This window comes from Xiphophorus couchianus, chromosome 12 (genome assembly GCF_001444195.1).
Source record: "Xiphophorus couchianus chromosome 12, X_couchianus-1.0, whole genome shotgun sequence".
Classification (NCBI taxonomy): domain Eukaryota; kingdom Metazoa; phylum Chordata; class Actinopteri; order Cyprinodontiformes; family Poeciliidae; genus Xiphophorus; species Xiphophorus couchianus.
In genome coordinates, this window is record NC_040239.1 from 27,467,292 (window position 1) to 27,495,164 (window position 27,873).

At 41.1% G+C, this 27,873-nt stretch overlaps 1 protein-coding gene across 8 annotated transcripts in view; it reads left to right on the forward strand.

Annotated features, from left to right (window-relative positions):
* The window catches only part of arvcfb (ARVCF delta catenin family member b), a 243,058-nt gene that overhangs the window by 44,535 nt on the left and 170,650 nt on the right, over positions 1-27,873 (forward strand). For all 8 annotated transcript variants that reach the window (XM_028033129.1, XM_028033135.1, XM_028033134.1 and 5 more), the window contains exon 2: positions 7,552-7,639. The gene's annotated coding sequence lies outside the window, so the exon portion shown is untranslated. The remainder of the gene's footprint in view (positions 1-7,551; positions 7,640-27,873) is intronic.

Here is a 27,873-nt window from a genome sequence, read left to right on the forward strand (position 1 = left end):
TTCACATGTCCACTGATTGGCTGACACAAAGGAAATGCTACACAGGATGCTGACAGACCAAACCTTTATAGCCACTGAGATGGTTTTTGTTCTTTTTTTGTTCAACTATTCTCTCACACACCTTTTTATTTTTTTTTCGGCCTCTGCAGCTCACTCCCTGTGCTCTGCCCCCCCAAAAAAGGACTAATAATAATAATAATAAAGGTATTACTGTTTCACTTTATGAGCAGGAGCAGCTGGTGGCTGTTTTCACGCCTGCTGCAGTACGGAGCTGATATGATTTGGTACGATGTGTTTCGTTTTACCTTTATATAATAGTTTGGCCCAAACGTCCGGCTTCAGCTTTAGAAGCTCCTGAGCTGAATACAAATACGCGGCGCCGCTGCTGCGTCTGCATGGGTGTCTTCCGCTCCTGGATGGTCTCCAGACTCAGATATGTAAATGGGTGCAGGGTTGCACCGACACCAGAAAGGCCTGTATGTGTGCTTTTGTGAAAGCAAGCAGAGGTAGAACAGACACCGCTGTGACAAAGTATGTGTGCCCTTATTGATATTTTTGTTGTTGTTTTTCTCGCTAGCGATGGTTTTTACATCACTATGAAAGAATGGTGCCGATTTAAGTGTGGACTTTGACTAGGCCACTGTGAAACCATCATCTCGTTGTTTCTTTTTAAAGCCAGTCAGAGGTGGACTTGCTGGTGTGCTTTGGATAATTTCCCTGCGTTATAACAAAGTGTGGCTGAGCTTAAGATCACAAACTGATGGCCAGACATTCTCCTTCATCGTTATCTGTTAGAGAGCTGAATTTATGGTCCAGAACCAGCAGAGCGGGTCCAGATCATCACGCTACCACCAACATGTTTAACTATAGATGTTATATTTTGAAAAGGGACCCACACCTTCCACAAAGTTCCGCTTTTGCTTCATCAGTCCACAGAATATTTTCCTGAACTTTTTTGATCACCGTTTGTTTTTAGCGTTTTCATCTTGGAACTCTTCCAATAAATATCTTTCTTTTTTTGCCCTGTCTCTTTTGTATCGAAGCGTGACATTGTAGATAAGAATCAGATTTCATTTGGAATTTTCCTTTTAAATTGGACATTTTAATGCATGCTCCTTTACTGGAGTCCTTTTAAGTGTTTGTTGCATTAAGTTCACTTCTAAGTAAAAGTGTAAAACTTTACTGTCTTTCTTTTCTGCAAAGCACTTTGGATTGCTGCAGTGATGATTTGAATAAACGTTACTTACTTTATTGTTGGGTCGTGAAACACTGACAGGTCAGTCGTCCGTTAGATGTTGCTCTTGTTCTTCTGTTTAGTGTACTTCAGACAGGTTTTATTGACACGATCTGCAGAGGTCAGTCCCTCAGACCAGGATGTTGCATGTATAATTTTATGGAAAAATATGTTCAACCATATCGGTCCAGGTTGCTTTAGCTACTTTTCCTTAATAAAGAAAATCGTAATTTTGTTCTTACTCATGGCATCTTTGCCTGACATCAAATGTAGCTTGATCTGACATAAAACGGAAATCAAAAGAAGTCTTCCAGGGAACATATTTTTTACTTAAACATAAATGACATAAGCGGTACTAAATTAGCAGAAATATAGAGGAGATCTTTGCTGCGTGATACCGTCTTATGCATCAGTTAGACATGGTTTCCCATGCATACTTTTTTGTGAATACATCATTATTGGCAAAGATGAGTTTTCAGTTCTAGTAGTGCCACAAACTAGAGGTTATGGCAGAAAACTGATTCCTTGGTGCAATAAATTATTTCTGTTTTCCTGTTAATATAACAGTGCTTCCTTTACCACCTTTTGTCCATTCAACACATTTTGCAGCAATTGCTCGACACGTCGCTTGTGAACAAACCTGCAACTTCAGACTGTGTGTGTTCCTATGTTGTACACGAGAGACAGGAAATCCATAATCCTTAGAAGGAGACTTTTGACGCCACATCCAGCTGAAATATTTTTATCTCATATATAAACTACTAGAAGTGAGATGAGAAGCTGGACTCTGGCTGTGCTTTGAGTTGCACTTTCACATTCAGAGTCCTAATTTTTTCTTCCTAAAAATAAGGAAATAGAAGAAAATAGTATTTTTTCCCCCTTCATGATTGACATTAATATGAGCACAAAATGCAAATGAACAATTTGTGTCTGAAAATTACTCCGGAGACAATAGGTCAAGAGGTTAAACAACAACACATCTGTATAAAAGCTTTCATAATGTGACGATTGGGTCTGCAGAGCACAGAGAATCCTTTTGCTACATGAAAAGTAAGAAGGACGTGGGCAACCGGGGTGATAATTTTATTCATACCTCAGTCTGTAGCCTGGTTGTGAAAGGAGTCCCCCCCCCCTCCTTAAGCAAAGAGGAAAATCTACTAAAATACTACCAAAGTAGCTAAAGTTTAGGACGGTTCTAGATGTTTTAATTCTGCTTGTTCCCCCCTGAACTTTTGCACCTCTGATAAATCATGTGACGTCAATAAGTTATTCACCGAATACATCAGATAGCGCCTTAATTTCCACTGGAGATGCAGGCTTTTGATAACCGCTTCACAATCTAGATGTACAATTTCAGTTGTGCAAAGAGAGAATGTTTTTAACACAATTTTCTCTTCTTGCTCATTTACGTCTTTCCCTGTAGGAACCGCAGCGCTTTACGTTCACGCTGACTGTATGCTGTCAAAGCCAAATCAAATCCAGAACCTCGCGCCCTTGCCAGAAAAAAATATTGGGATTCAGTTTGTAGCGTGGCTGTCTTGCAATCAGAAGATTGTAGGTTGGATTACAACGCCCTCCTGTTGCATGTCGATGTGCCTCAGGGCAACAGTTGCCTATTGATTTGTGGGCGACTCGTTGTACAAGTGTGTGCGTGTTTGTGGAGATACAATATTGAACGTTAAGTTATATACACATCAGTGTTTCCTCCAAAGAGAACATCCAAGCCTGGCTAGAATCTCCTAAATGGAAAGATGGCTGGGCATCCATCCCAAAGCTCGATACAAACAAGAACACAATACCCATAGTGCAACACGGGGTCGGCAGTGTCGTATTCTGAAATTAATTTTCGTCAGATGCAGCCTTGTATTTTCACACCAATTAATCCAAAGCTATTAGTTGTGTGCTAGAAAGCAAAAGGTCAGTCGGTAACAGTTTACGTCAGGACTGATGGGTATATTTAGCATAGACAATGAACGTAGCATTAAATCATTGGACCCAAACCCCAGTATGGACACAGTCCCTCCTGTTTTCTCCCTCTCTGGTGTTTCTGAGCAGCTCTGTCATTGATAAAGAAACCAGGTTGCTTTCTGAGTGCCTTCCACATTAGGTCAGCTGTCAACATCTTTTAATCTTCCATACAAACGTCTGTAGCTGAGCCGTACATAAACCAGGAGCCGCTAACAGCGGAAAGAATCACATGTAGCAGGTTGAGCATTTCTGCGACAAGATGAAGGGGGGAAAAAAAAGTTTAATTTGAAATGGATTTGATTTCATTCAAACCTCGTCAGCTGACTTTCAGCTTTCTTCATTCAGTAAAGAATCAGAATGTTAAAGTTCTGATCTGTGGGGGTTCGTGGTATTGATCCGACACAAAGTAAATAAAGGGGGTATTCTTAACAACTTAGTACCAGGGATTTTAAGTAGCAACTATTATACCGCAAATGTTCATATTTCAGGTATATTTTTCATCAATTTTGTTGTTTTTAATGGCTAAATTAATGATTTGAATATGGAAATATATACCACAGTGATGTCAAGTAGTGTTTCCCCCATCCTCATTTTCTATTTTTTATGTATATATGTCACACTTCAATGTTTCTGAACATCAAACATATTTAAATATTACCCAGTCAACACAATACAGTTTTTAAATAAGTATTTATTACTAATTAATAAAAAAAAAAAAAACAATCCAAACCTACTATACAAGATCCTGTGTGGAAAAGAAATTGACCCCAATACATTTGATCAAGACCATAATGCATTGCCATTTCTGTTCAGTTTTATTTTATAACCTAAAATCCAGCTTGTGGTGTTTATCCATGATCTGGCTGTAAAGTTGATTTTATGCCACATTTTGTTTATAAAAACAAAAAAGGAAAATCAAGGCAGAGTAAAATGCGCTACAAATGATGAAGAGTTGTTTTGATTTGGAAGAGTGACAAAAACCTTGTCTGTCTAAAGAAATATTTAACATAGCTCTAATGTTCCATCCTAAAGATGCACATGTTCTAACACACGGTCCATTAGTGTTGGAGCAGCGAACCCACCATGCTGTCTAACCTGCAGGGGCTCGAGAAGTTGAAGACTGATGAGTGTCCACATGTTGTCTGTGTGTTTAGATGTACAGGCTTCAGTATCTGCTGCAGCGTTTTACTCCACCAACCTGGATTCTGTTGTAATACGGTGTAGATTTTTCCCCGTGGCCAGCGGGAGGCTGATCGGAGTTTTCTGCTCGGTTGCGTTCGAGTTGCTCATCAGACTGTGAATGAGGCCCTGAGTAGAGGCTGCGTGTCGGGAACGGGGGGGGGACAGGAGGGAAGAGCAAATTGCTTTTTAATTGATCGTCTTCCCCTTTAAAAGCCACTCTCAGCACCTACTACCCTGCTTCTCTTTCTGCTTCCAGGCCTGTACGAATGTTTCCTGCGTATGAGAGGGCAGCCAATAGATGACCTGCACCCAGAAATGCCATCATCACATTTTCTACTCCTGACTCGCAGCTTTTGTGCATTGCAGGATTCCCGTTACAACCACAGTATTAGGATCAGGAGATGTTTGTAATGCTTTGTTTTCTAAAGAATGCAGTGAAATGTGAGCTTCCCAAACTGTTCCTCAGACAACAAAAGAGGAAAAAAAACAAAACACCCAGATTTAAACACTACAGGGTTACTGTGCAACGTGATCGCCGTCTGAGCTCCATCTCCTTCTATCTGTTTTATCACATGCAACCCGAGCTCTAAAACCTTTGAAATATTAATCAGTCTACTGCTGGAGGAGGCTGGCGGATGTGATTTCTGAACTGCATTGATTTCTTAATAATGCGCCTCTTGGGACATTTGAAAGTAGGCTTGTTTTTGCGTGACTAAAGGTAGGCATGGAGATGTAGCAGTCCAGATAAGGGCTGGGCTATACTGAGGGCACCTGATGCTCACCGAGGAAGAGAAAGTTGAACGGGATCCTAAAGTGATGCTTAAAACGTACATTTGAGCTGCTTCCTTTAAACTTGGCAAAAACAACAGAAAAAGGACAAAAAATGTATATTTGATGTAATATTATAGACAATGAGCTGTAAAAAAAAACTTGGACAACTTATTGGTGTGAAGGCACCAAACGCGTTTCGTGCGTCAGGCGCGTCAGGTTTACATTCAAAGTCTACGTGGAGGCACGTCGAGGGCTTGTCGCGGCGCGATTTGAAGCGTTGAGCGTTTGACGTGTCCGACAAATAGGCCGGCAACGGAAAACAACGCCCAGAGCGATTCTGACGCACCCTCGACACGCCTCCACACAGACTTGGAATGTAAACTGGACGCGTTTTTGACACGTGCAACGCATTTGGTGTGAACGCAGCTTCACTGTTGGAGTCATGACAAAACGTTAACGCACCAGTGTGACAAGTGGGAAAATCTGAAAAGCTGCTAATATAGAAATGATCTAAAAGTGGTTACATTACCTATAACGATTGGCGATTTATATGAATACCCTAGAGCAGTGGTCCCCAACCTTTTTAGTACCGCGGACAGGTTAAGACTTTGCAAATTTGCTGCGGACCGAGTGGGAGGGGGGGCGCATATGGAGGAGACCGAAACCGATCCTGTTTGTGGGCTCAATGTTGCCGCGCAAGACGTAACTGACAGAATCCGGTTAAAGGATTTTCAAAATAGAAGATCCTCCAGACTCAATACATAACACGGAAATATTTAATTATTTCTTGCGCGGCCCGGTACCAATTGGTCCACGGACCGGTATCGGTCCGCGGCCCGGGGGTTGGGGACCACTGACCTAGAGTGATCATCCATCCATCCATCCATTGTCTGTTCACCCTTGTCCCTAATGGGGTCGGGAGGGTTGCTGGTGCCTATCTCCAGCTACGTTCCAGGCGGGAGGCGGGGTACACCCTGGACAGGTCGCCAGTCTGTCGCAGGGCAACACAGAGACATACAGGACAAACAACCATTCACACACAACACTCACCCCTAGGGAGAATTTAGATAGACCAATTAACCTAACAGTCATGTTTTTGGACTGTGGGAGGAAGCCGGAGTACCCGGAGAGAACCCACGCATGCACAGGGAGAACATGCAAACTCCATGCAGAAAGACCCCGGCCGGGAATCGAACCCAGGACCTTCTTGCTGCAAGGCAACAGTGCTACCAACTGCGCCACTGTGCAGCCCCTAGAGTGATCAATTTTTAAATTTTTTTTTTTTGCAAGGGGTTCAAATGTATTCAGTTTACATCTAGTTAATATTCTAGAGTGCAACAATCAGGTGGAACAATAGCAGAGATGGTCGGCGTGCTTGAGGAGCTCAGAGTGCGGAGCGACAAGGGGGAGAGGCAGAGATCCGTCACCTGCTTATCTGCAGGCCACGCTTCACCTCTGTCAGTCTGTCACCATCTTGTTTATTTATTTATTTCTTTTCTTTTACTCCGTGTGTGCAACCCAAAGGTGCAGCGGCACACCGAGACAGTCGGTGTTGATTGTAAATTATAAATCCGATAGAATGCGGTCGATGCAGTCAACCTCTGACATGCTGGCGCGTCGTCTTAACCACAGCAGGAGTCGAAGTGTTGATGCTATGATTAATGCAACCCGTCTGCACAGCAGAGGCGGATGGAGGGACGTTTGTTTGGCAGATTCAGTCTGCACAGTTAAAGTAAAGACACTTTGAAACGACCTTTGGGATTGTTTTTGTCTGAATTCTTTGTTTTGAGGTCCAGTAATTTGAATAATTACTGTATTTTAAAAAATATATATATTTAGCTTTGTTTAATTAGTCTTTGCTGGTATTTGTAATTATCCCAGGCTCCTGTTGTCTCCCCAGCTCATTTATCTTCTCCCCACTCTGCTGCCATTCAATGTGTTGATTGCACTCAACTTTTTTCATGTCACAACCAGACCTCCAAAATATCAAAGCTTCCTAGTTTCTTTAGGTTTAGATTTCTGTTCTGTTTCCGGATGTTTGCTCTTCTTTTTCCTGTTTTTTTTTCTCCTCTTTTTTTTCTGCTATTAAGTCCATCAACAGCCTTCATCCTCCTCCAATTGATTTCTCGTTTATCCTTAGTTTGTCAGAAATTAGACAAACTGAGACGTCTTCTCTCGTCTTACCGTTGATGTAATATAGATTTAAACTGAAAAGCTTTAATAGCTTTTTACCAAATAAAATATTCATTTCCCATTGCATGCATAAAGCACATACTTTATTTATTAGAAAATCTTTTCTAGTTTTAACATTTATTCCTTTTGCTGGTTACAATTATTTTTTTTTTTTTAAAAAGGGGAAAAAATCTACGTTTTTAAAGATGTTTTTGTTTTTGCAGGACCAGCAGCTCAAAAAGGTCGTGACCCTGCTTTGGACGGATGTCAACCGGCTCTGAGATTTGCATGGGTCGTTCTCATCCACCAAAGGTAAGATCGTCCTTTTGCTAAACCTCTCAAATCATTCGTTTAGGCAGGTAAAATAAAACTGAAAAATGGACTGAATGACTGATGACCTGCTTGGGTTCTGACTGTATGAAACTGGGTTCTAATGGCTGTGACTCTGGGTCGGGTGGGAGACTTTCAGCTTCAGATAGGAAATGTTGGGATTTTGTTTCATTAGTTGTTTGTCATTCAGTAATTTCATCAAGAAAAAAATGACTAAGATTGACAGTTTTGTTCAAGGGCGTAGGAACGAGTCTGTCATGGGGACAGCAGGTGATACTGTAATCTGTCTTCTGACAATAAGTGAGACTAAAACAATAGATGGCTGTGCATTAGACAGACTTCTCTTTCACATCCTGTCCACATGTCTTGTCTTTGGTAACTGTACATGACCGCTGTGTTTCTAAAGCGGTTCTTTGGATTCCCCTTCCTTTCACTGTTTTCCAAATTACTGATGTTCTTGTTTTAGGGAAGTGGGATAAAGACAAACAGTTCAGACTCTCGTGCTGGTTGCCAGGGAGTCATACACATACCTATTTATAGTCGTCAAATAAAAAGTAGGGGGAGAAAGTAAAAAGAATGGACATCTTTTTCTATCCCTTGACACAATGTTTCTCTTTAGCCACTGATTTACTGAACTCCGACTAACAAAGGTTTGTTATTCCCTTTCTACCGGGGTTAATCTTATTCCTGACAGTTAAGACAAATCATTCGCAAGTTTTGGCACCAAGAGAAGACACGACCGAACTCCAAACCGTGTCCGTTTTAGTTTGGTGCTTTCTGTTAAGCAGAACTGTGTTGGATTTTCTCGGAGGAGCAGTGGATCAGCGGCGCTGCATCCCGTCACCTCAGTCAGGATTTACCTCCTGGCCTCAGATCAGACACGCACTTTAAAACCTGACAGGATTTAAAGATTTGCAAAAATAAAAATTGGCACAAACGGGTTGATGTGAAGCAGCACTAGCATTGGATATGAAGCTACTTTTAACCACCTCCTTGAGTACTGGTTGGTCATTGGTACTGAATTAATGATTGGTTCATCCCTCGCTTTTCTCGACAGACTGCACTTCTCATCTGCACCACTGCCGCAACACATTTTTGTTTGTTTTAGCATTTTGTCTAAGCTACAAAAGCTACAAAATCCTTCTTTTTGTGATTGCTTTAGATTGGAGCAAGTTGCCAACTGATGGCCAAGTGTTTCTGGTGAGTTTGGGCCAGATTTGACCTACCAAAACCTGTCTAAACTGCAACCTATGCTGCAAAACACCGTATTTATCAGCACAATATTAGAAACATTTGCATTTATGAATTTATTGTTGAATATAGGCATGATCCCATTGTATCCTTTGTCTATTCTTTTCCTTAATCACAATGTCCCCAGCAGTCCTCCTTAGTTTTTGAATCATGGCCTCTAGGTTTTACACCGTGTTCCAAATTATTATGTAAATTGAATTTAAGTGTCATAAAGATTAAATTTTTTGTTGTGCTATTAAATTTATAGATGATATTGTGTGTCAGGGCTCCTTGAATCACTATAATTAATTTCAGAGAGCTGGTTGATTAGTTTGTCTGGTGAGCTCAATTAAAGGAAATCTACTTAAGAAGGATGTTCCACATTATTAAGCAGGCCACAGGTTTCAAGCAATATGGGAAAGAGAAACTGACGAAAATCATCAGATAGTGTCGTGCAGTATGACAAGGTATGAAAACATTAGATATTTAACGAAAACTGAAGCGTTATTGTACTGTGAAGAGATTTGTGGCTGATTCAGAACAAAGATGGGTTTGTACAGATAAAGGCAGAATGAGGAAGGTTTCTGTTAGACAAATTCATCGGATTAAGAGAGCAGCTGTTAAAATGCCTTTACAAAGCAGCAAACAATTATTTGAAGCTGCTGGTGCCTCTGGAACCTCAAGGTGGAGGATCCTCCAGAGGCTAGTGGTGGTGGTGCATGAACCTACTATTGGGCCCCTAACCAGAGCTCACAAGCAGAAATGGTCTCACTGGGCCCAACCGTACATGAAGATTAATTTTCAAACAGACTTGTTCACTGATGACTGCTGTGCAACCCTGGATGGTCCAGATGGACGCAGTAATTGGTGGTGGACGGCCACCACGTCCCAACATGGCTGTGACGTCAGCAAGGAGGTGGTGGAGTCATTTTTTGGGCTGAAATCATGGGGAGAGAATCATTGGTCGGCCCCTTCAGAGTCCATGAAGGTGTGAAAATGACCTCAACAAAGTATATGAACTTTCTGACTGATCACTTTCTTTCATGGTTCAAAAAGAAGAGCCGTACCTTCAGTAGCAAAATCATCTTTATGCATGACAATGCACCATCTCATGCGGCAAGGAATACCACTGTGTCACTGGCTGCTATGGGCATAAAAGGAGAGAAACTCATGGTGTGGTCACCATCCTCCTCTGACCTCTGACCTATTGAGAACCTTTGGAGTTTCCTCAAGCAGAAGACCTGAGGGTGGAAAGCAGTTCATATCAAACCAGCAGCTCTGGGAAGGTTTTCTGACATCCTGCAAAGATTCAAGCAGAAACTTTCCACAAACTCACAAGTTCAATGGATCTAGAATTGTGCTGTGATATCAGAGAAGGTTCTATGTTAACATGTAACTTGGTCTGTTAAGATGTTTTTGATTGAAATAGCTTTTGATTTTAGTACATGTGACCACTTAATGCTGCACATTCAAAGAATGACCGTTTGCAGTTCTTTATAATCCATAAAATGTTTAGAAAATCTGCTGTGCATAATAATTTGGAACAGTGCATTTCTAGTTTTTTATTAAAAAAAAAATACTGTTCTCATGGGGAGCTTTGTTCAGTAAAATTTGATTTATACTGTATTAGTTCATGACTTGAAAATTATACTGACCATCATTTTCATTGACCATTTAAGAAAATCTGAGAAAATATCACTTGCATAATAATTTGTAACACGGTGTAGACGAAGGAAAGTAAAAATAAGAATTACCCACAAACATCGTTTTCCAGCAGACTGTGAGGGGATCATAACAGAGCTGTCCAACACCTGCATCCAAGCAGGCGAAGTTGCACCGCTGACTGCAGTGTGACGCATTGTGTAGCTCTTAACTGCACAAAGATTCCACAAGTGGTCATTATTTACTAGAAGCGGGGGAGATGACACACTGTGTGTATGAGAAAGAAGTTGCTTTGAAATAAAGTTGTACTGCTTTAAAAGTTTCTCTCCAGCATCTCATTCTTTAGCAATTAGCTGGATTAGCATTACAGCTGTAAACATGAGTTTTGTGTGTTGTTTTTTTTTTTTAACTGGTAATAATAGACCTTCACTTTAAACTTTGAGTTTTCTAAAAGGCAGACGATGCATCCAACGTGTTTCATGATAGACAGTGGATGGAAAGAATTAAGATCCAGACTTCCTGTTGTCGGTTCGGGGTCGATTTATCCTTTGGCCAGGTCGACAGAACAACTGCTGGGCTGGTTGTAGAAATTGTTAGCTCACTTTTGATGTTTGATCGTAATAAGATCTGTTTTTTGTTTTTTTTCTTACATATGCTGACCTTGACCTTTCTGTGTAACACTCAATAGGAGACCACATTTTTGCCTGCTCAGAATTCCTGTTTTAGCGTCATCGTCTTCAAATTGTAACAGAGTAAAATGTGGTGCAGTGTGGGTTAAGTGCGTCTACGTACTGGGAGAACGGTTATCCGTCCACAAGCCTTCCCTGTAATATCAAGGTCGGCTTGTTCTGAACTCTTTAGCTCTCCAAAATGTCATTGGTTTAATTAATTCTCTGAAGCCTCTCTTAGGAAAGACCCTTTTAATAGTGAGAAAACGCCTATTAATCTACTGGCAAGGGGCCAATTATGGTGGACGGTCACCGTGTGAGCATACAGTGTGAGAACTAATTTGACCTCGAGGTCTGAGCCGGGGGATTTCAACTCGCACGTTCTCGGGTTTCATGTAACTGAAAATGGGAAATGAAGGGGCCACCTTGCTCAGGAGGAGAACAATGTTTCTGTGCCCGACTCAAATGCTTAAGAGAGTTAAAGCAATTTTTAATGCTGGGCAAAGATGATGACGTTAGAAAGTGGAATTGTGAAGTGAAAGAGACAGAAATTGCGAGGACATGTGTAACGTACGTGGAGGAAATGACTTAAATGGTGAGCAAAGGAAGAATAACAAGCATTTTCAGTGGGGAAGTAATGCAAACACGTTGCTGTGAATTGGAGCTCATTACGTTTGTGAAGTCCGAAGAACCTCCGCATGCTGGTTTAGAAAACATGCAGAGGCGCCTTGATGGCGTCGCCTGCCCTGTAGCAGCACAGAAGTTATCCCTGTGAAAACTGACCAGTAATGGCTGCAGGAACACAGCAGGCGGTCTCTGCTGTTCACCCACGTGAATAAAGGCTTTTATAATGAAATTAAGTGTAAAAATAAAAAGGTCCCACATTGGTGTCTACTATGAAGCCTAATCCGTCCCATTCAATCTGATTTCTACAGACTGTTGTTCCCTTCGAGATCTATTCTCTTTTTACCTTTTTTTTTGGGGTCACAATTAAATGTTTCAGATCATAAGGTCAATTAAAATTTTAGATACAGGTAACCTGAGTAAATCCAAAATACAGATTTTAAAGGATTGTTTCATATTTATATCTACAGGAAAGAGCTGTCCGAACCAACGGGACTATGCGAAAACATGGCAGCCTAGCTTGTTAAATCATGTTTTATACCGTAAGTTTAGATTTAATTTTATTGGCCACATGCAGATCTGTAGCACTAACAGACCCTATCTAAAAACAAGAGGCAGTTTGAAGAGTCAGCACATCACACTCTGATCCAATGGACCTTTAAGAAAACAAGAGATGCATGTACTGTTTTGAGAAAGAAGACTTGGGCTAAAATTCCTCTTAAGTGACATAAAAGGTTCGTTGTGATCGCAATTATTGCGGGTAAGAATAGCCCAACCAACTATTTTACTTAAGGGAGCTATTTTATTTTATTTTTTTCAGATAAAGCTTTGTTCCCTTAACAAATTGAATCACTGTTTACCCACGTTATTTTTTGCCTGGTATCAAAATTAGTTTGACTTAAAACACTAAAATGTGAGAAAAAGGACTTCTTTCTTTTTTTTTTTAATGTCCCTCTACTTTCTAAACCAGATCAGCTCTGCCACGAGACTCATCTAAATGTAAATGATTGCGTTTGGAAAAAATGTCGAGACAACTTTCTCATTAGCTCTGAATGTACGGAGGGGGGGGGAGATTCTTGGCAGGAGTTTGCCATATCTACAGACGCGTTGCTATGATTCCAACGGTTTTTAGAGCAACCAGAGTTGGTCACTTAAGATGTATAAAACCCTTTTTAATGTCTTTCTTATTGTTTAACAGTATGGTGTTCCAAAAATGACTACCTCATGAAGCCCAAAATGAAATGCAAGTCACTCTGCCTGAGGGCCCAGTGCTCATTACGCCCATTGGTTTTCTTCAGAAAGTAAACAAATACTGTTTATCATTCATTTCTTTTGCTTATTTAGTGCCAGAAAAAGCCCGAAGGTACCGTTTATAATTGCATGCATTGAACACATATTACTGAACTTTATTAAGTTAATGTAAACCAAGAGAGGGGGAGCTTTTTTTCTTTTTTTTTTTTCTCTCCACTCACTCTGTCACCGTGAATTGGATAAGACGGAGAATGAAATGGGCTTTCGGCTCCAGTCCTCAGCCGAACGTGCGATCATTTTAGGAAATTACATGTTGCAATGACAAAGTCTTCACATCCACGTCGAATTCGTCAATGAGTCCAACCTTTTGTGTGACGTACCACTTCCAGCATTTCATCGTAGGGAAGCACCTAACAGGGGAAAATGTGGCTTTTCAGACTCCTTAGAGGATTTCATGTTTTTACCTGAAGTGTGGAGCTGGAGGTGCGGTTGGAGTAAAAGCTTATGTTTGGAGAGTCCAGACATGACTGAGGTTGGTGTGAAGCTTATATTTACACCAACAGTTTTCATACTGCGGCAGCACAATGACCCCAAAGTAACACAAAATATAACAACAAAGCAGCTATGTGTGGTAAAATCTCCATTGTGCAAATAAAACATAAAACGGTGTTGCTGTACTTGGTGCCAAGAATGGCCACGTGCAGCGACGTGGCACAGTACATGTTTAAATTTTAATTTAAACAAAAAATTACAAGTTCTGTTAATTTTATTTAACCAGAAATTCCGATTTCTGTTTAGATTAATTTCCGTCGACCATTTCTTACGTGCTCCACACATGCTGGTTGCTGTGTTTGTCACTAATATAATTAGCTGCTAGCACAGAGCTCCCCCTGTGTGCGGTTCAGCGTTGGGAGTTCAATCATGCCCTCTCTGTGTTCGGTTTAGAGTCGGTCTGCGTTTGGATGCGCCGTGGTGCTGCAGCGGAGAAGCGGCATCGGCAGAGAGTCGGCGAGCGTGACTAATCCACGGATCTCCTGCGCGGTGTGTACGGCCGGGCGTCCTTCACGCCTCGTCCCTCGCTGAGCGGCCTCACACGATGACGGAGCGGCGGGGAGGTTTTGTTGCTGCTCGGTGCGCTGCAAACAGACGTTGAACAGTTTTGCCTTTTCGTCTGCAGACGCTGCAGGCTGGTGCTGCCTTTGGCTCCTCCAGTCCACTGTGGAACTCTTGTTTAAATTTGCTTCTTGAGTACAGTGTTTTCGCCTCCACCAGCACTGCTGATTGTAGAAAAATGATTTATTTTATGTGTTTCAAGTTATTCCTTGAGAGCAGAAAAACATCAACTGGAAATGTACGCGGTAGAGCAACACAAACTCTAAGGGGAAAAATGAAGAAGCTGAGCATTTTCTTAAGAAGTGCTCATCTGAAAATGCTTACTTATTCACTTCTTTACTTTGATTCCCCGACATAAAATCTGGTGTGAGGAACCTCTTATTGTGTATTTTCCAGTCACAAAGTGACATATTATAGCACAATCAAGTACCTAGAGTTTGTTCAGTTGCTATAAAAATGTTGTACACGCCAAACATAACTTAAAAGAAATTTGAATTCAAATTTAACATCTTGAAATCGGGCTTCTGTCTCTTTAAGAAACTCCTGCTCTTTCCGATATTCCGACATTGTTGGACGTCAACATTGTGTCTCATTATCCCATTCTTAGGACAGTCGGACTGAGAAGTATTTCTCAGTTTTGGTCCAGTAGACGCGCAGCTCCATCAGGTGTTCGCTAATTTCTGCTGGCTAGTCTGAAGGAGCTGTGTGTGAGAAAGACACAACGAGTAGGAGTTGCACACTCCTCAAAACAAAAAAAACAAGCCCAAAGGTCATGCAAGAAACAAGGTGCTCTGGTTTGATGTGACTGAGATTGAACTTTCTGGCCTTTTTTTTACATTTTTTATCAGACCCTTCACATCACCCTGTACACACCACCCCTATTGTGGAAACATGGCGGTGGCAGCGTCATAATGTAGGGATGCTTTTCTTCCCGGGAGAGAGGGAGGATCTGCAGCTGTTACCTGTTTGTAGACGGTTCTACAAATTATTCTGTTCAGGGAGACGAATAGTAATGCGCGCCACACTTTGTCCACGTCTATCACAGGAAGTGCCTTTAAACTTGTTTAAACTGTAACATGGCGAAAGAAGACGAGTTCAAAGAGTCTGAACACTTTTCCGAGGCATTCTGTCCTCATAACTTTTGTTAGATTCATTATTCTAGTCTTTGACCTTTTTGACTACGCAGCCTTCACTTTAAATGATTTCTCCATCACAGCCACAGCCCTTCAGAGACCTTAATTCAGCTTTAATATGGCAGTTTTCATTTCGCCCGTTAGAACGAAAATGACAAAGTTGATGAACGAGAACACTGACCAAAAGCCTTGTCTGTTCACATTCCAAAGCAGGGAAATTGGAAGTGCCTCTCTGTTAATGGGATTGCTTTGTTCTTTTCCAGCTCCAGTGAGGGAGGGAGGGGAGGAGGGGGCGCTATTGGCTGATTGCCTCTCAGCTGTCTTGTGCTTGTCCGTGTTTTGTTTTATTTTATTTTGACTTTAGCAGTTGCAGAAACTTCCATCAAGCTGAAGACTTTCTTTCTTTTTTTATTGTCTGCAATTGTTTCCAGAGTCGGTTTAACTGGACACACAGACAAACCCAAAACAAACAAACAAAAATGAGCAAAAACCTACAGACTCAGATCGTTGTCAGAATGCTGTAACATGTCACACAAACTGAACATTTTGTTATTTTTGTCTGCTTGGAAAAATACTTGTACTGATGTACACCAAATGTGGAAATGTACCGTCAGATGTCCTGAACCCAGACAGGTACAACAGTCGCTGTTTTGTTTTTTTTAGCACTCTATTTGTGAAGTGCCTTTGAGTGAAGAGATCAGACTCTTTGAGCTCACTAATATCTCTGTTTAGTAAATGAAAACCAGTCGTGTTCGAGACGATCATTGTAATTACTGCTTGTATTCCTGCCACCTTGTCATTGGTCATGCTTGTCCTTTGCCAGTTAGTGCCGTTGTTCCTCAGGAGCCTCTCTCCGTCTCCTCCGTACAAGTTGACAAAGCAAGACTGGTCAGTCAGATAAGAGACTGCAGCCTCCTTAAGTTCAGCAGTGTTTGACCTGTTGTGACTACAGTTGAAACGTCTTGCCCCTTGACTATTTCAGGAGCAAACACTCACAGATTTCCGCACGCATTCCACCAGGGCTCTGCGCTCCATCACAGGCGGTAATGTTAAGTGATAGAAGCAGGAATCTATAGAGGCTGGTAGTCTGTTTTCTGATGGCTTCAGTCTGAGATCCGTCAGTGAACCCCGTGCTCCTGTTGTGGTTCACCATCTGCATCTGGATAGAGGAAAAACCACAGAGCCAAACTGAAGCAGCTTTCACGCAAAAGTTGTGTATGTACATACCACTAAAGCCTGTTGATGCATATTCAGCACTTACTATTGATAATTAAAGGGATAGAATCTTTGAAATGGGATTCTGTCACAAGTTATGCAGTAGATGACTTCCTTGTTGGTGTGATTGAATCTAAACCCAGACTTGTTGAAGCAAACAGCTACTCAGAGAAGGATTAAGATCAAAACGGACTTCTGGCATCTTAAATTGGGTCCAGTGTGAAAAGCATTGTTGGTGTTTTTTGCAAATTTTATTTTACGAGTCTTTAAGGTTTTTTTCACCGTGGATTGTGAAATTGCTCACTGACCAGTTGACTGTTAATATGGAAAACATATAAACAGTCCATTTGTTAACATCAATACTTTCAGAGAATTACTCTGATCACAAGTGCTTAAGAGGGTCCCATCTTAGTACACGTTTCCCTCAGGAAGATTATTGGTGGAACACCACCTCTTACCAGCATTTCCCAAAATCGTTTAGATGTAAATAATTATCTCAGGAAAGAGATCGAATGCAAAGGCTTTGAAGATATTTGTACCAAACACCAAAACTAGTTTTACACCAGTTTTATTTTAAGACCCTAGAATCCATTTTGGTCTTTTATTCCCCCCCAGCCTAACCTTTAGCTAGTTCATATTATATATTGAATTAGTTAGCTGCGGTAAGTAAAAGATCATTTTTCCGTCTTGTTTTCTCATTACTTCTTTTCAAAATGTGCAAACAAAAACTTGACAATTGTGAGAAAATCTTGGATCCTTATTTATAATTGTATATTACCTGACCTGTCAGGTCTTTTTTTTGATGCAAGAAAGCGCAAAATCCATAATTTAGTAAATATTAAATCTACAATGTGAGTTGCAATCAGTATTTTCTAATATTAAGTGATTAGTGCTTTTAATTGACGGGGAAATCTATATCCAGACTGGGAGGAGATGGACTGAATCTGGTTCTGTACGCTGCCTATTGATTTTGTTCTTTTTTTTTTTTCTCAGGAAAAACAAAAATTTAGTTCTATACCACACTGTTATTCTTATATGTGTTGTCCTGCCCAGCTCAGCGAACATCCTGCTGCATGACTATTTCATGTAATGTTGTTACTGGTTTCAAAGTGTTACCAAAAGTACTTTTTGAGTCATTCTTAATGTTCTTTGTCCTGTTTTCATGTTTTTGTTTTTTTATTATTTTATTTTATGTTTGTTTTTTTAAAATATAAGAATAGGCCTCCGGGTTAAATTATTAGCATCTAATCACTTCATGCTTACATTTCTACATACATTTTACAAATATGAACCTATATATTCACAGCAACGGGTTTCTAAATGAGCCATGTCCATGCTGCAAGCGCATGAGGATGCGAGCAGCCAAGTCTCCAGTTCTGCAAAAGCCGCCGCGCCGGAATGTTAATTGGGATGCCTCGTCTTCCTCTCTGATAAGGGCACAAGGCTATGTTCAAAACAAACCAGAGATTGGGACGTCCCGCCGCCTCAGCCCAGGAGACAGGCGGGAGGAAGTTGCCGATTGTCTTCCTCTCTCAGTCCTTGGCTCTCTCTCCCACGCAACTCCGCACCGCGTGGCCTCAGCGCAAACAGAAAGACAGAAATATTACAGAGCAGGGAGGTGGTTCACAGGAAGACTCAAAGCGTGTGTATTATTAAGACTGGAGCGCCAAGGTTTTGAAGTTATGCTAATGAGGACCCTTTTCGGGGCTACAAATCTAACAGCGATTTGAATAATTTCTCTGCCCGTCCCTTCTCCTCTTCCTCTCCCGCCTCCTCCGCTCGTTTCTGCTTCTTTCCTCCCCTCCATCCTGTTAGAGTCGCGCATTCAAGGACGCCAGCCTTGGCATGGAGCTCAGCACAAGCTGGTTGAAGGAGGTGATGGCAGATTAGAGGAGCGGCTACAAAAAAAGCTCAAACCTCTGACAGGAGGCGTCCCCTCCCACGTATCGTCTATAATGAAGTGCTCATTTTATGTTGACCTCCTCCTGACATGCATCTGATTGAGTCTAGAACACAGAAAGATCTTGTGGGATGATGTCTATTACAACACAAACCCCTTATTGTCAGCCATTCTCAGAGTAAAGTTCACCGATCATAGGGGAATAATATTTATTGTTATTTATTAGAAAAATTGGTAGCAGAAATCAGAAAAATTAAACATTTTGGCAACGTTTTTGGAAAAATGAAGACATTTTTAAATTGAGGATTACAAGCTCTGTATTAAATTCAAAATCCTGATTGGAATATCGCTACTTAGCCTAAATGTCTGATGTTTATACAGACATCAAATTGCTATGCTCATGCAGCAGGCAAATCCGAATTAAATGTTTAATTTTTTTTGGCCATATCTGACTTTAACGTGGCAGTCTCAACGGCCCAATTACGACATTTTCACACCCCGACAAATTTATTTTGTGCCACTCCCATATTGTTACACTAAATCAGACGTGTATCTAATAGTTTTCAGCACGGCTGCAGTCAGAAGTCGCATGTTATCCGACTTTGAAGCCCCATCCAAACAGACTTACCATTTTCCACAGAAGCGGCTGCATGGTGGCGCTGTTGCTTGGCAGCGAGAGCCTCGAGGTTTGAATCCAACCCCGCGGCATTTCGGTGTGGACTGTGAAACTTCTTTCCATGCATATGAAATTTCTCTCCAGGGACTCTGAGTTCCTCTCAACACTCCAAAAACATTCACGTAAGTTTGACTGGTCTTAAGTAATTTCCAAGGTGTAGAAAATGGACGGACGACCTGAAAGCAGTCGACATGTTCAATCAGCCAAGAGTCGTCTGCAGAAAAGTGGAGTTTTGTGTTTAGGAACACCTAAATTGGTTTCCAAAGAACTCTAAAGAAAAATCCAGCATATTAATTTGACATAATTTGCACACGGGAGCAGGTTTTCTTTAGCCGACGTACAAAGCTTTCTAGCTTTAGCAGCACTATGATCAATTATTTCGATGCTATTTTATTCCATCTGCTCCCAGAGGCAGAATGCAATGAACTGCAATAACAAAAGTAACAACCGCGGTTGGACCGCAGCGTTCGCAGCACTGGGAAGCTCTCTCATATTAGATTTGGCGAGCTGTACGAGTAATTATTGAGCGCATATTCTCAGGCTCTGCAGCCGTGGTGTGATCACTAACCAAAGGTTATTAAATCTTACTCGATGAGTCTTGTTTTGGTGCTGTGTTTATTCTGTATGCTTCTTTAAAGCTGATCCATTATATAGCACTGCAGCATTGGGTGCCTGAATGATGCTATCATTAAGGCTGTGTAAGAACGGAGGAGGGTTTGGGAAATGAGATGTAGGAAGAAGAAGAAGAAGAGTGAGGAGGAAACCTTTGTTTTTTAGCTGTTGCAGGACAGAATACACTGACACATGGCATTTTGTAAGCCAGCAAGAAATGAGGTTATAAGCAACTTATAAGTGGTGTGCACATAACGCCAACAAGAACTAAGGAACCAGTTCTTAGTGCTTTCTAAGGGGGGGAATTTTCTAAGACCTGATAATCTGGTAGACTGTAGGATGGGGGAACACAATTGCAACTTTTGTTATGTTTTCAGCTTGTGTGGTTTGGTTTCACACTGCACTGTCAACAAAAACCCAACCCTTTGAAAAACCTGTTCCTCCCTTCGCCTGCACCAAGAACCACTGAAGAAAATGATACTAAAACCTCTGAAGAAATAAGCGCAACTTTCTTCTTCACAAAATGTAAACAAGAAAGGAGTATCATCAGATTTTTGTGGCTGTAGGATTTCTCTGTCTTTGGCAACAACAAAAAAAAACTACAAGACATTTCTCCTGTTGGACTCAGAGACATGTTTGCTTTGGTTGTATTTACCCAGAATACCCTGCACCATAATCTGCCTTCTCCCTTTGGAGCGGTCTCCGGTCTGCTTTGCATTCATATACGCATTCGAACCCCACCAGAGTTCACTTCAGCCAAACCTAAACCTAGGGTTTAGGTGGACCGTATATCGTTTTTTTGGTTCTGCATCAGAGTTAGGGTTGTACATTCACACCTCCCCAAACAAACTGGTCTATCTAGGCAAACGAACTAGAGTTTGATTAAAGTGGACTGAACAGGACTGGTGTGAATGCCCCCTGAAAGCATCAGAGAAACTTTATGCATCAACTTCCCCAACAAAATCTGTCTCCAGACCCACTGCTGGAAGTGTTTGACCCTCAAGCCCACAGCGTGAGAAAGAGTCAATCCTTTACGATCAGTGGCTACACTGTACCACAGAAAACACTTTCAGCTTGTCTACGTCCAGGTTCAGTCAGCAGATGAAAAAAATGAAATTTCACAATGGAATGTGTTCAGGGTCTAACACGGTTCAAACTTTCAACCACACAAATTAAGCTGTTGTAATAAATTAAGACATCTGAAACAACCCAGTGCACTTGGCACATGTGATGCTGTTTTATGCTCATTCCCATTCTCAGAACCTGCTAGTCCAAATTACAGGTTTCATAAAAGTAGTTGCATTGATTCAGTCTGCGGGGTCAAGGTGCTCAAACTGGGAGCGTCTGCTTAACAGATGTCTAAATTTATCACCCGTCTCCATCTGTCCGTTTCATTTCTCTGAGCCTACAATGCAGGGGAAGAAAACGTAACATTGTGAAGGTTTTTTCTTTTTTTTAGACCGAGGCTGATTTGATCTGATTTGTGATGGGTGATGATTTCTCCCTTTGCCGATTCCCAGAATGGCCCCACAGCAGGACCTCTGGCTGCAGACAGACCACACATGGAGGGGAGGTGGAGCATGACTCGGCGTCGGTCCCTGTCATTTATCTCTGTCATTTCTGCCAGACGTGCCATCCGCATACCAACAAGCCCAATAAACTGCTTTCTGGCTGTTTCTAAAACAAAAGAAAGAAGCTGACGTTATTTGGGAAGTACATCTTGTATAACTTTTCAGATAAGGTTATGTATCATTTTCAAGTGTACGGAGATATCGGCACTAAAAACGAGAGTGAAAAATTCTTGGTAACAATGAGTGTGTTTGCAGTGAAAGGACAGTCATTTTCTGCAACAACAGGTTGCCTTTATCCGCATGCAGGAAGCAGAGTCGGGCCGGGGCCGTCGGCTCCCCCTGTCCCCTCCATCGCATTCATCGTCCTCCATTTCTTCTCCAGCCAAACGCCACTAACGACATAAGCGCTCACACAGACCCTCCTCTTGTTCAGCCGTCCCCACGGACCCAGCGCTGCGACCGAGCGGGCTGACCGTTAGCGGAGGAGGCAGACGAAGTTTGGAAGTGTTTGGTGTTGCTTTCGCTCATCTCCAGGGATGCAGGAGGGGAAATCAATAATGTTTCATTAACCTGCTTCCCTCCCTGTAAATGAGCACTTCCTGCCTTGGGTGCCGGTAAACGCTGCCACAGTGACGATGTTTGCGGTGATATCTCTGTTGTTAACTTGCACATCTCCGCAGGTACAAACACTCCAGCTGGGAAGCGAGCCACTTTCCTGCCCAGGAGTTTAACTTCTTTTAGTAGTAAGTTGGTTAAAAAAGTTGGTGGAGAACAAACTTTATGTAGAAGGAACATATTTTTGCAAAGTACGTGTCTCAGGAAACCCCTACAGCTTTTCGGTCTGAGGCTGTTATTTTTTAAAAAATATTTTTATTTCTGCATGGAAAATACCACCGTAATTATAACCTACAGATATGTAGAAAGTGCTGTAAATTATAGATGCGCTGTTTCGCAGTTAGAATGCATAACATATGGTAGAGATGAAGCCCAACTTTTTCAGCTTCATATGCACTTCACCTTTACGAAGTTTGTCCAATCCCAGGCTTAATATTATTCTGATTCCAAGTATTTTTCAGACTAAACCTAATCAAAGAGTAAATGAGTCAGTTGATGCCACCAACCTTGTAGGAACACTGAAACACAGGTCATAGGAGGATCAAATGAGAAATATAATGTAACTTTATACGTAGAAACTGGCAGACTGATTTGAGGTAAGAAAATGGCTGCAGTGTTACAAATGATTTAATATCAAGGTGTGTGGAGTACCATTTCAGAATGGACAACACATAGATCCTTGAAACAGATGGACTGCAGCAGCTTACGACCAAACTGATTCCACTGTCTTCTAAGAACAGCAAAACGGAGGTTTCGATTAACACGTTTTCACAAAACCTCGACAATAACTGATTGGAAAACCATCGTGTGGTTCCATGATTCTCAATTTTCACTGCAACATTCAGAGAGCAGATGGAATTTGGTAAACACAAAAGTTCCTCTCATATTAACGATTCAGGCTTTTGGTGGCAATGCAGTAATAGCAATAGGGATATTTTTTTTATCTAAGAATTATTTCAGTTTTCTTGAGTTTAGCTGTTGACCTTCTCCATCTTCTGATGGCTACTTCTACCAGAGTAATGCAATTTGTCAACAAAAAAAAAACCTCTCTTACTGGTTGTCCTCCAATAATCTCCACAGTCATTAATGCCGACCCAACTGAGCACCATTCAGATGTGCTCTGAATGGTACAGGAGGTTTACGTCATTGATGATGGTGTCAGCAACTTCGTGACGCTATAGTGTTGATGTACTTGTAAATCTCTGAGGGATGTTTCCAACATTTTGTTGAATCCAATAGGAACTGGGACATTTCTGAAGGCAGAATGTTACTGGTACTAGTAAGGAGTTGCTAATAAAGTCACCAACAAGAGTATGTTCAATATCATCAATGCCTCAATTAAGAGATTAGCAAATTATTGGCAGAACAAACAGCAGCAATTGATCCAAGCTTTGGTGCCGTCTCACCCGGGTTGTTGCTCAATAGATTTGTCCATTAAGTCAATAAGCAATATGAGAAAACTGAAACCTGTCCAAAATTAAGCTACTCATGTAACTCTTACTTCTTGGTACTCGTATTTTGCATAGAAACCGTTTTTTGCCAATGCAATGAAATATACGTGCGTTATTATCCACCGCTCCTCGCTAATGGAGCTTGGCTGAATTTCAATACACATAAATTCAAAGTGCAGTTACAATTTCTGAATATTTGTTCCTCTGAGGTTGTTTTTTTTTTTCTTTTCCTTTGACAGCTCTTTTCATTGCCACACATCATCATATTCACCGTAACATCCATAAACTGATCTGAATTCTCCTTGGCTCTGCGCTCACTCACTCTCGTCCGATTGTGTAATCCTTCCATTACCCCACAGCAGCCGAACCACGTCCATTAAACAATCCAACACAACACAACACAATATTCTTTAACAGCTTGCTCAGTGGCACAATTTTCTTCTCCGTTTAGCAGCTAGATGGCTATATGTAGGATTTTATGAAGCAGCTTTCAATGCAGAACAATAAGATGTTAAGCAGCCATGCACTGTGGGTTAGAGGCATCTTTTGCTCATAATGCTGCTCTTAGCCATAAGCTGTGAGCAACCAAGTTAATAAAAAAACGTATTTCTTACTGCCTGACCATTACTAGCAAATGTTTTATAAAAATGTAATGAAGTTCCTGTTGATTTTGAAGTGGTAAAAAAAAAAAAAAAAAAAATCTAAGCATTTAAGTTCACATTGTAATGCTGGATTTCCTTCTCTGACGAATTGTCAGCCTCTCCCTGCTCCGTATATTAAGAAAACGTACGTGTAGTCTGGGAAGGACCTTTCTCCATGTTCGGCGCAAGCTTCCTGTTTACAACGGATTAATCTCTCGACTCCCCACGTGAAGTTTGCATGCTGCGTTCCATATGTTGCAAACGCAATCCGATACTGTTGCATCTCCATGTTCTCTGGCAATAGTGTTTGCGAACACATTGCAGGACCTGTATGTGTTTGAGAAAAGCATCCGTCGTTCCTGAGTGTCGTTAAACTGCTAAATTTGATTTTCATTGTTTATCTGTACGCACACCTGCCGGGGCTGTTGCAGCCGGCATCGTCAGTGAGAGCTGACAGGCTGAGGTGTGCAACATCCAAGTGCCACCTAGTTACACGAAGGCATCTCTGTGTGTTGTAAACCATAAAAACAGTGAGTTATTTCTTTTACCCCAATTCTAGGTTTATGCTTTTGGGACGGTGTGGTTTTAATCAGACTGAGTTAAAACTGGTGACTCCATTTCTTGGTTCATAAGACATTAGGATTCTTCTCAAACCGTTGTTCTGAACCAGTGGTCTGCTCAGACATTACAGAACATCTATACGTATACTGCGCAACTAATAAACAGAGGATTCACAAGCGACACACAGTTTTCATAGATGAATAGAAATCAGTTTTTACACTTGTCTCAATCGAAGATAGTAATAACATTAAAAATGTTAAAGGGGAGGATGTTTAGCAGTATTTTTTAGAGAAACCTACAAAACCTTGCTTTTTGTATTTTTCACAAGTAAAGTAATATTGAGCGCAGACTGGGAACATTTGAATCATCGGTCAAAGTGCATCGCCACATGTTTAGGAAGGGTTTGCAGTTGGCATAACACTGGCCCCGTTCAGCCGTCTGTGTGAATGAACAAAAGTGTACAAACTCTGGCCCCCTGTGTGTATGTTGTTGATTTTTGTGTCAATTTGGTGGGGGGAGAGGGATCACTTTTGGCAAAAAATGACCATTTCTTTTCAAAGTTCACACTATAATAATCTTGTGTGTGGTTGAATTTCAGCATTTTAGTTCCAACTGGTGAGTGAGTTTGTTTACTTGAGATATTCTTGTTAGCTTTTTACTTCCTAAGTAGTTTAAGCTAGATTCACATTTTCCGCACTTTGACCAAAGAATTCCTCACAGAATCAACACAGAAAATTGTTGACAGTATTCGACACTAAGCATGAATTCTGTCAGTCGTCTTTACTTGTTTGCCGATGAAAATCTTTGTTAAGTCAGTGATTCTTGAGAAAAGGGACAAAATGGGTTCAAATTTCCCCCCAATTTTTTAAAAATTATTTCTCAAGCTCAGTTATACAAATATGACAAATAATGTTTTGGAAATGTAAAGATGCTAAGCTGCAGGCTCCCAGTTCCAACATTTCTTTGAAAATAAAATTTTTAATGGACCTGACCCAGAACTTTGTCATCACCATCTGACAAAAATAAATATACAACTATTTTTTAATGACACTATTAGTGATATTTTGACTCAGTTTTACAGACAAATGCTTCTCAAGAAACAAAAGAAATATTTAAAACAAAAAACAACATAAAGTCCATCTGACAGAGTTGACACAAAACCGAACGTGGTGACAAACTAGTGAATAAAAAGAAATACTTGACACATGTGAAGTAATGCCATTATGTAAAATACATTAAAGTGAGATTTGTCAACATTTCACTGAAAGAGTCAGACTGTCGGCTAAAAACTCTGACGGAGTTGACAAAATGCCAAACTACCTCAATTTATATGATGTTATTCTGAGTGACGCCATATTGTAGCTCATCAGGTTCATGAAATCTTTACAGTTTACTAACCTACTACAATGTTTAAAATAAAAAATATTCAGCAAACACCAGGAAAACATACATTTTTGTTGATTAAACTAACACGGCCCAGGTTAGTTTAGTCATATATTTGAAAGAAATATATTTTGTGTATATTTTATTCAAATTTTGTGCTTCATCCATAGGACCTGTTTTGTCCCTCTTCTCAAGAATCACTGAAATATTATGAGGATGCCGACATTCATGACTGCACGGTGGCACAGGTGTTGTTAGCATTGTTGCCTCTCTCAAAAAAAGGTCCTCAAATCCCAGCTTGGACCTGTTCTGCTAGGAGTTCATGTCTTCTCTCCTGCTTCCATCCAAAAAGCTGACTGTTAGGTTTATAAATATGATTTCCAAGTTTGTAAAATGTCCCTTAGATGTGAGTCCATGTACTTGTTTGTCTGTTCTGTGTGTCTCTGCGATGGACTGGTGACCCAACTTCCTCTGTCGCCCACCGACCATTGGCTAGAAGCACCAGAACCCCATGATAAAGGGCAACATGGATTTAGAAGGTAGTTTTTTTTTTTATTCTAAAAAATGACTCTATAGTATACAAGGTTATGGTTTCTTCGCTCCAACCCCGTTTTTAGCTACCCAAACGTGAGACGTTTGTCACTTTTCCCCTTTTTGTGGATTGAAAAGAATCAACATCCACCCTGTTGTATTAAGTAAACCCAGGACTTCATTTGTTTCATGCATCATCTTCTGTACACCTCAGCTACATGAACGGCTACAACTCCCTACAATGAGAAGCCAAAACATCAGAATGACTGAATTGTTTCTGATGGATAACATCAGGTGACGTAATAAGTACAAATTAACCAAGAAGGACAATTATTTCAGAGGAGGGGATTATCGCTGCTGATCAAGACTGAAATTGAGCGAATGATTATGAATTAATTCAATACTCATGGTCTTGCAAGAATGTCCAGTATTTGAAGTTGATTCACACAACACCGTTACATAACTTTAAACAAAGAGAGTCAAAGATCTCAGTCAAGCCAAGAGGCCAGCCCTCAGAATCTACCTAAAACTCTCAGCGGTTTGCCAACCAAGAGATTTCTAGCAAAAGAAAGATCTAAGTGGGTTACTGGTGACCTGCCAAAGTCGTTGTCGGAGCAGACGGATGCGCTGGCCTCTTCGAAAATTTGCCAGTATTTGGTCGGGGGTGATTTGCTGAGCCAAAGGGGACACGAAGGGAGGAATCGCGGCGTCAACTTCGCTGCCACGGCCTGGATCCAGATGGGCCAAGACAGAAGGGGATAGATGCAAACACTTTATCAGCAGTCTGCGTTCCACAAGACACTCAAAGGACTCAAACAAAGGCTGAGCTACATGCGAGGCTGCCAAGGTTGCAACTTAGTTTTGCACCCCGAGCTCTGCTGCCTGTGAGATAAAAGATGTACACACTGCTGAATACTTGCACATAGCGCCTCGTACTTTGTCTGCTGCACTTTGTGATGTTACTTTCAGACCCAGTTTGAAGACTCGACCGGAGAGTGCGTTTGGCCCGCTCCGCTCTCCTACGTAGCCCTTCTGTTCTGAACAGGAAGCAGCCAGGGGGAATGAAGTCTGTATATCTATTTTTTAATGTCTTGTGCTGCATTTGTTCCTTTATCAAAACTATTTGATAAATAGTTGGAAGAAACTTGTTTTAGAAATATGTGAAATCCTTGAATTTTGGCAACATGTCAATTTCCTGTCATTATTCAAGGGGCAAAGGGTTTTTGTGTGACTGAGGGAAGGAAGTAATGGAGAGAACATGAAAAGCCAACTTGTTAGACACTAATCCTGTTCTAAATAGAAAGTTGTCAATATGACATAAAATTGTGTTATTATTGTGGTCATTATCCAGAAAGTCTAGTGTCATTTTGCTAAGTGGG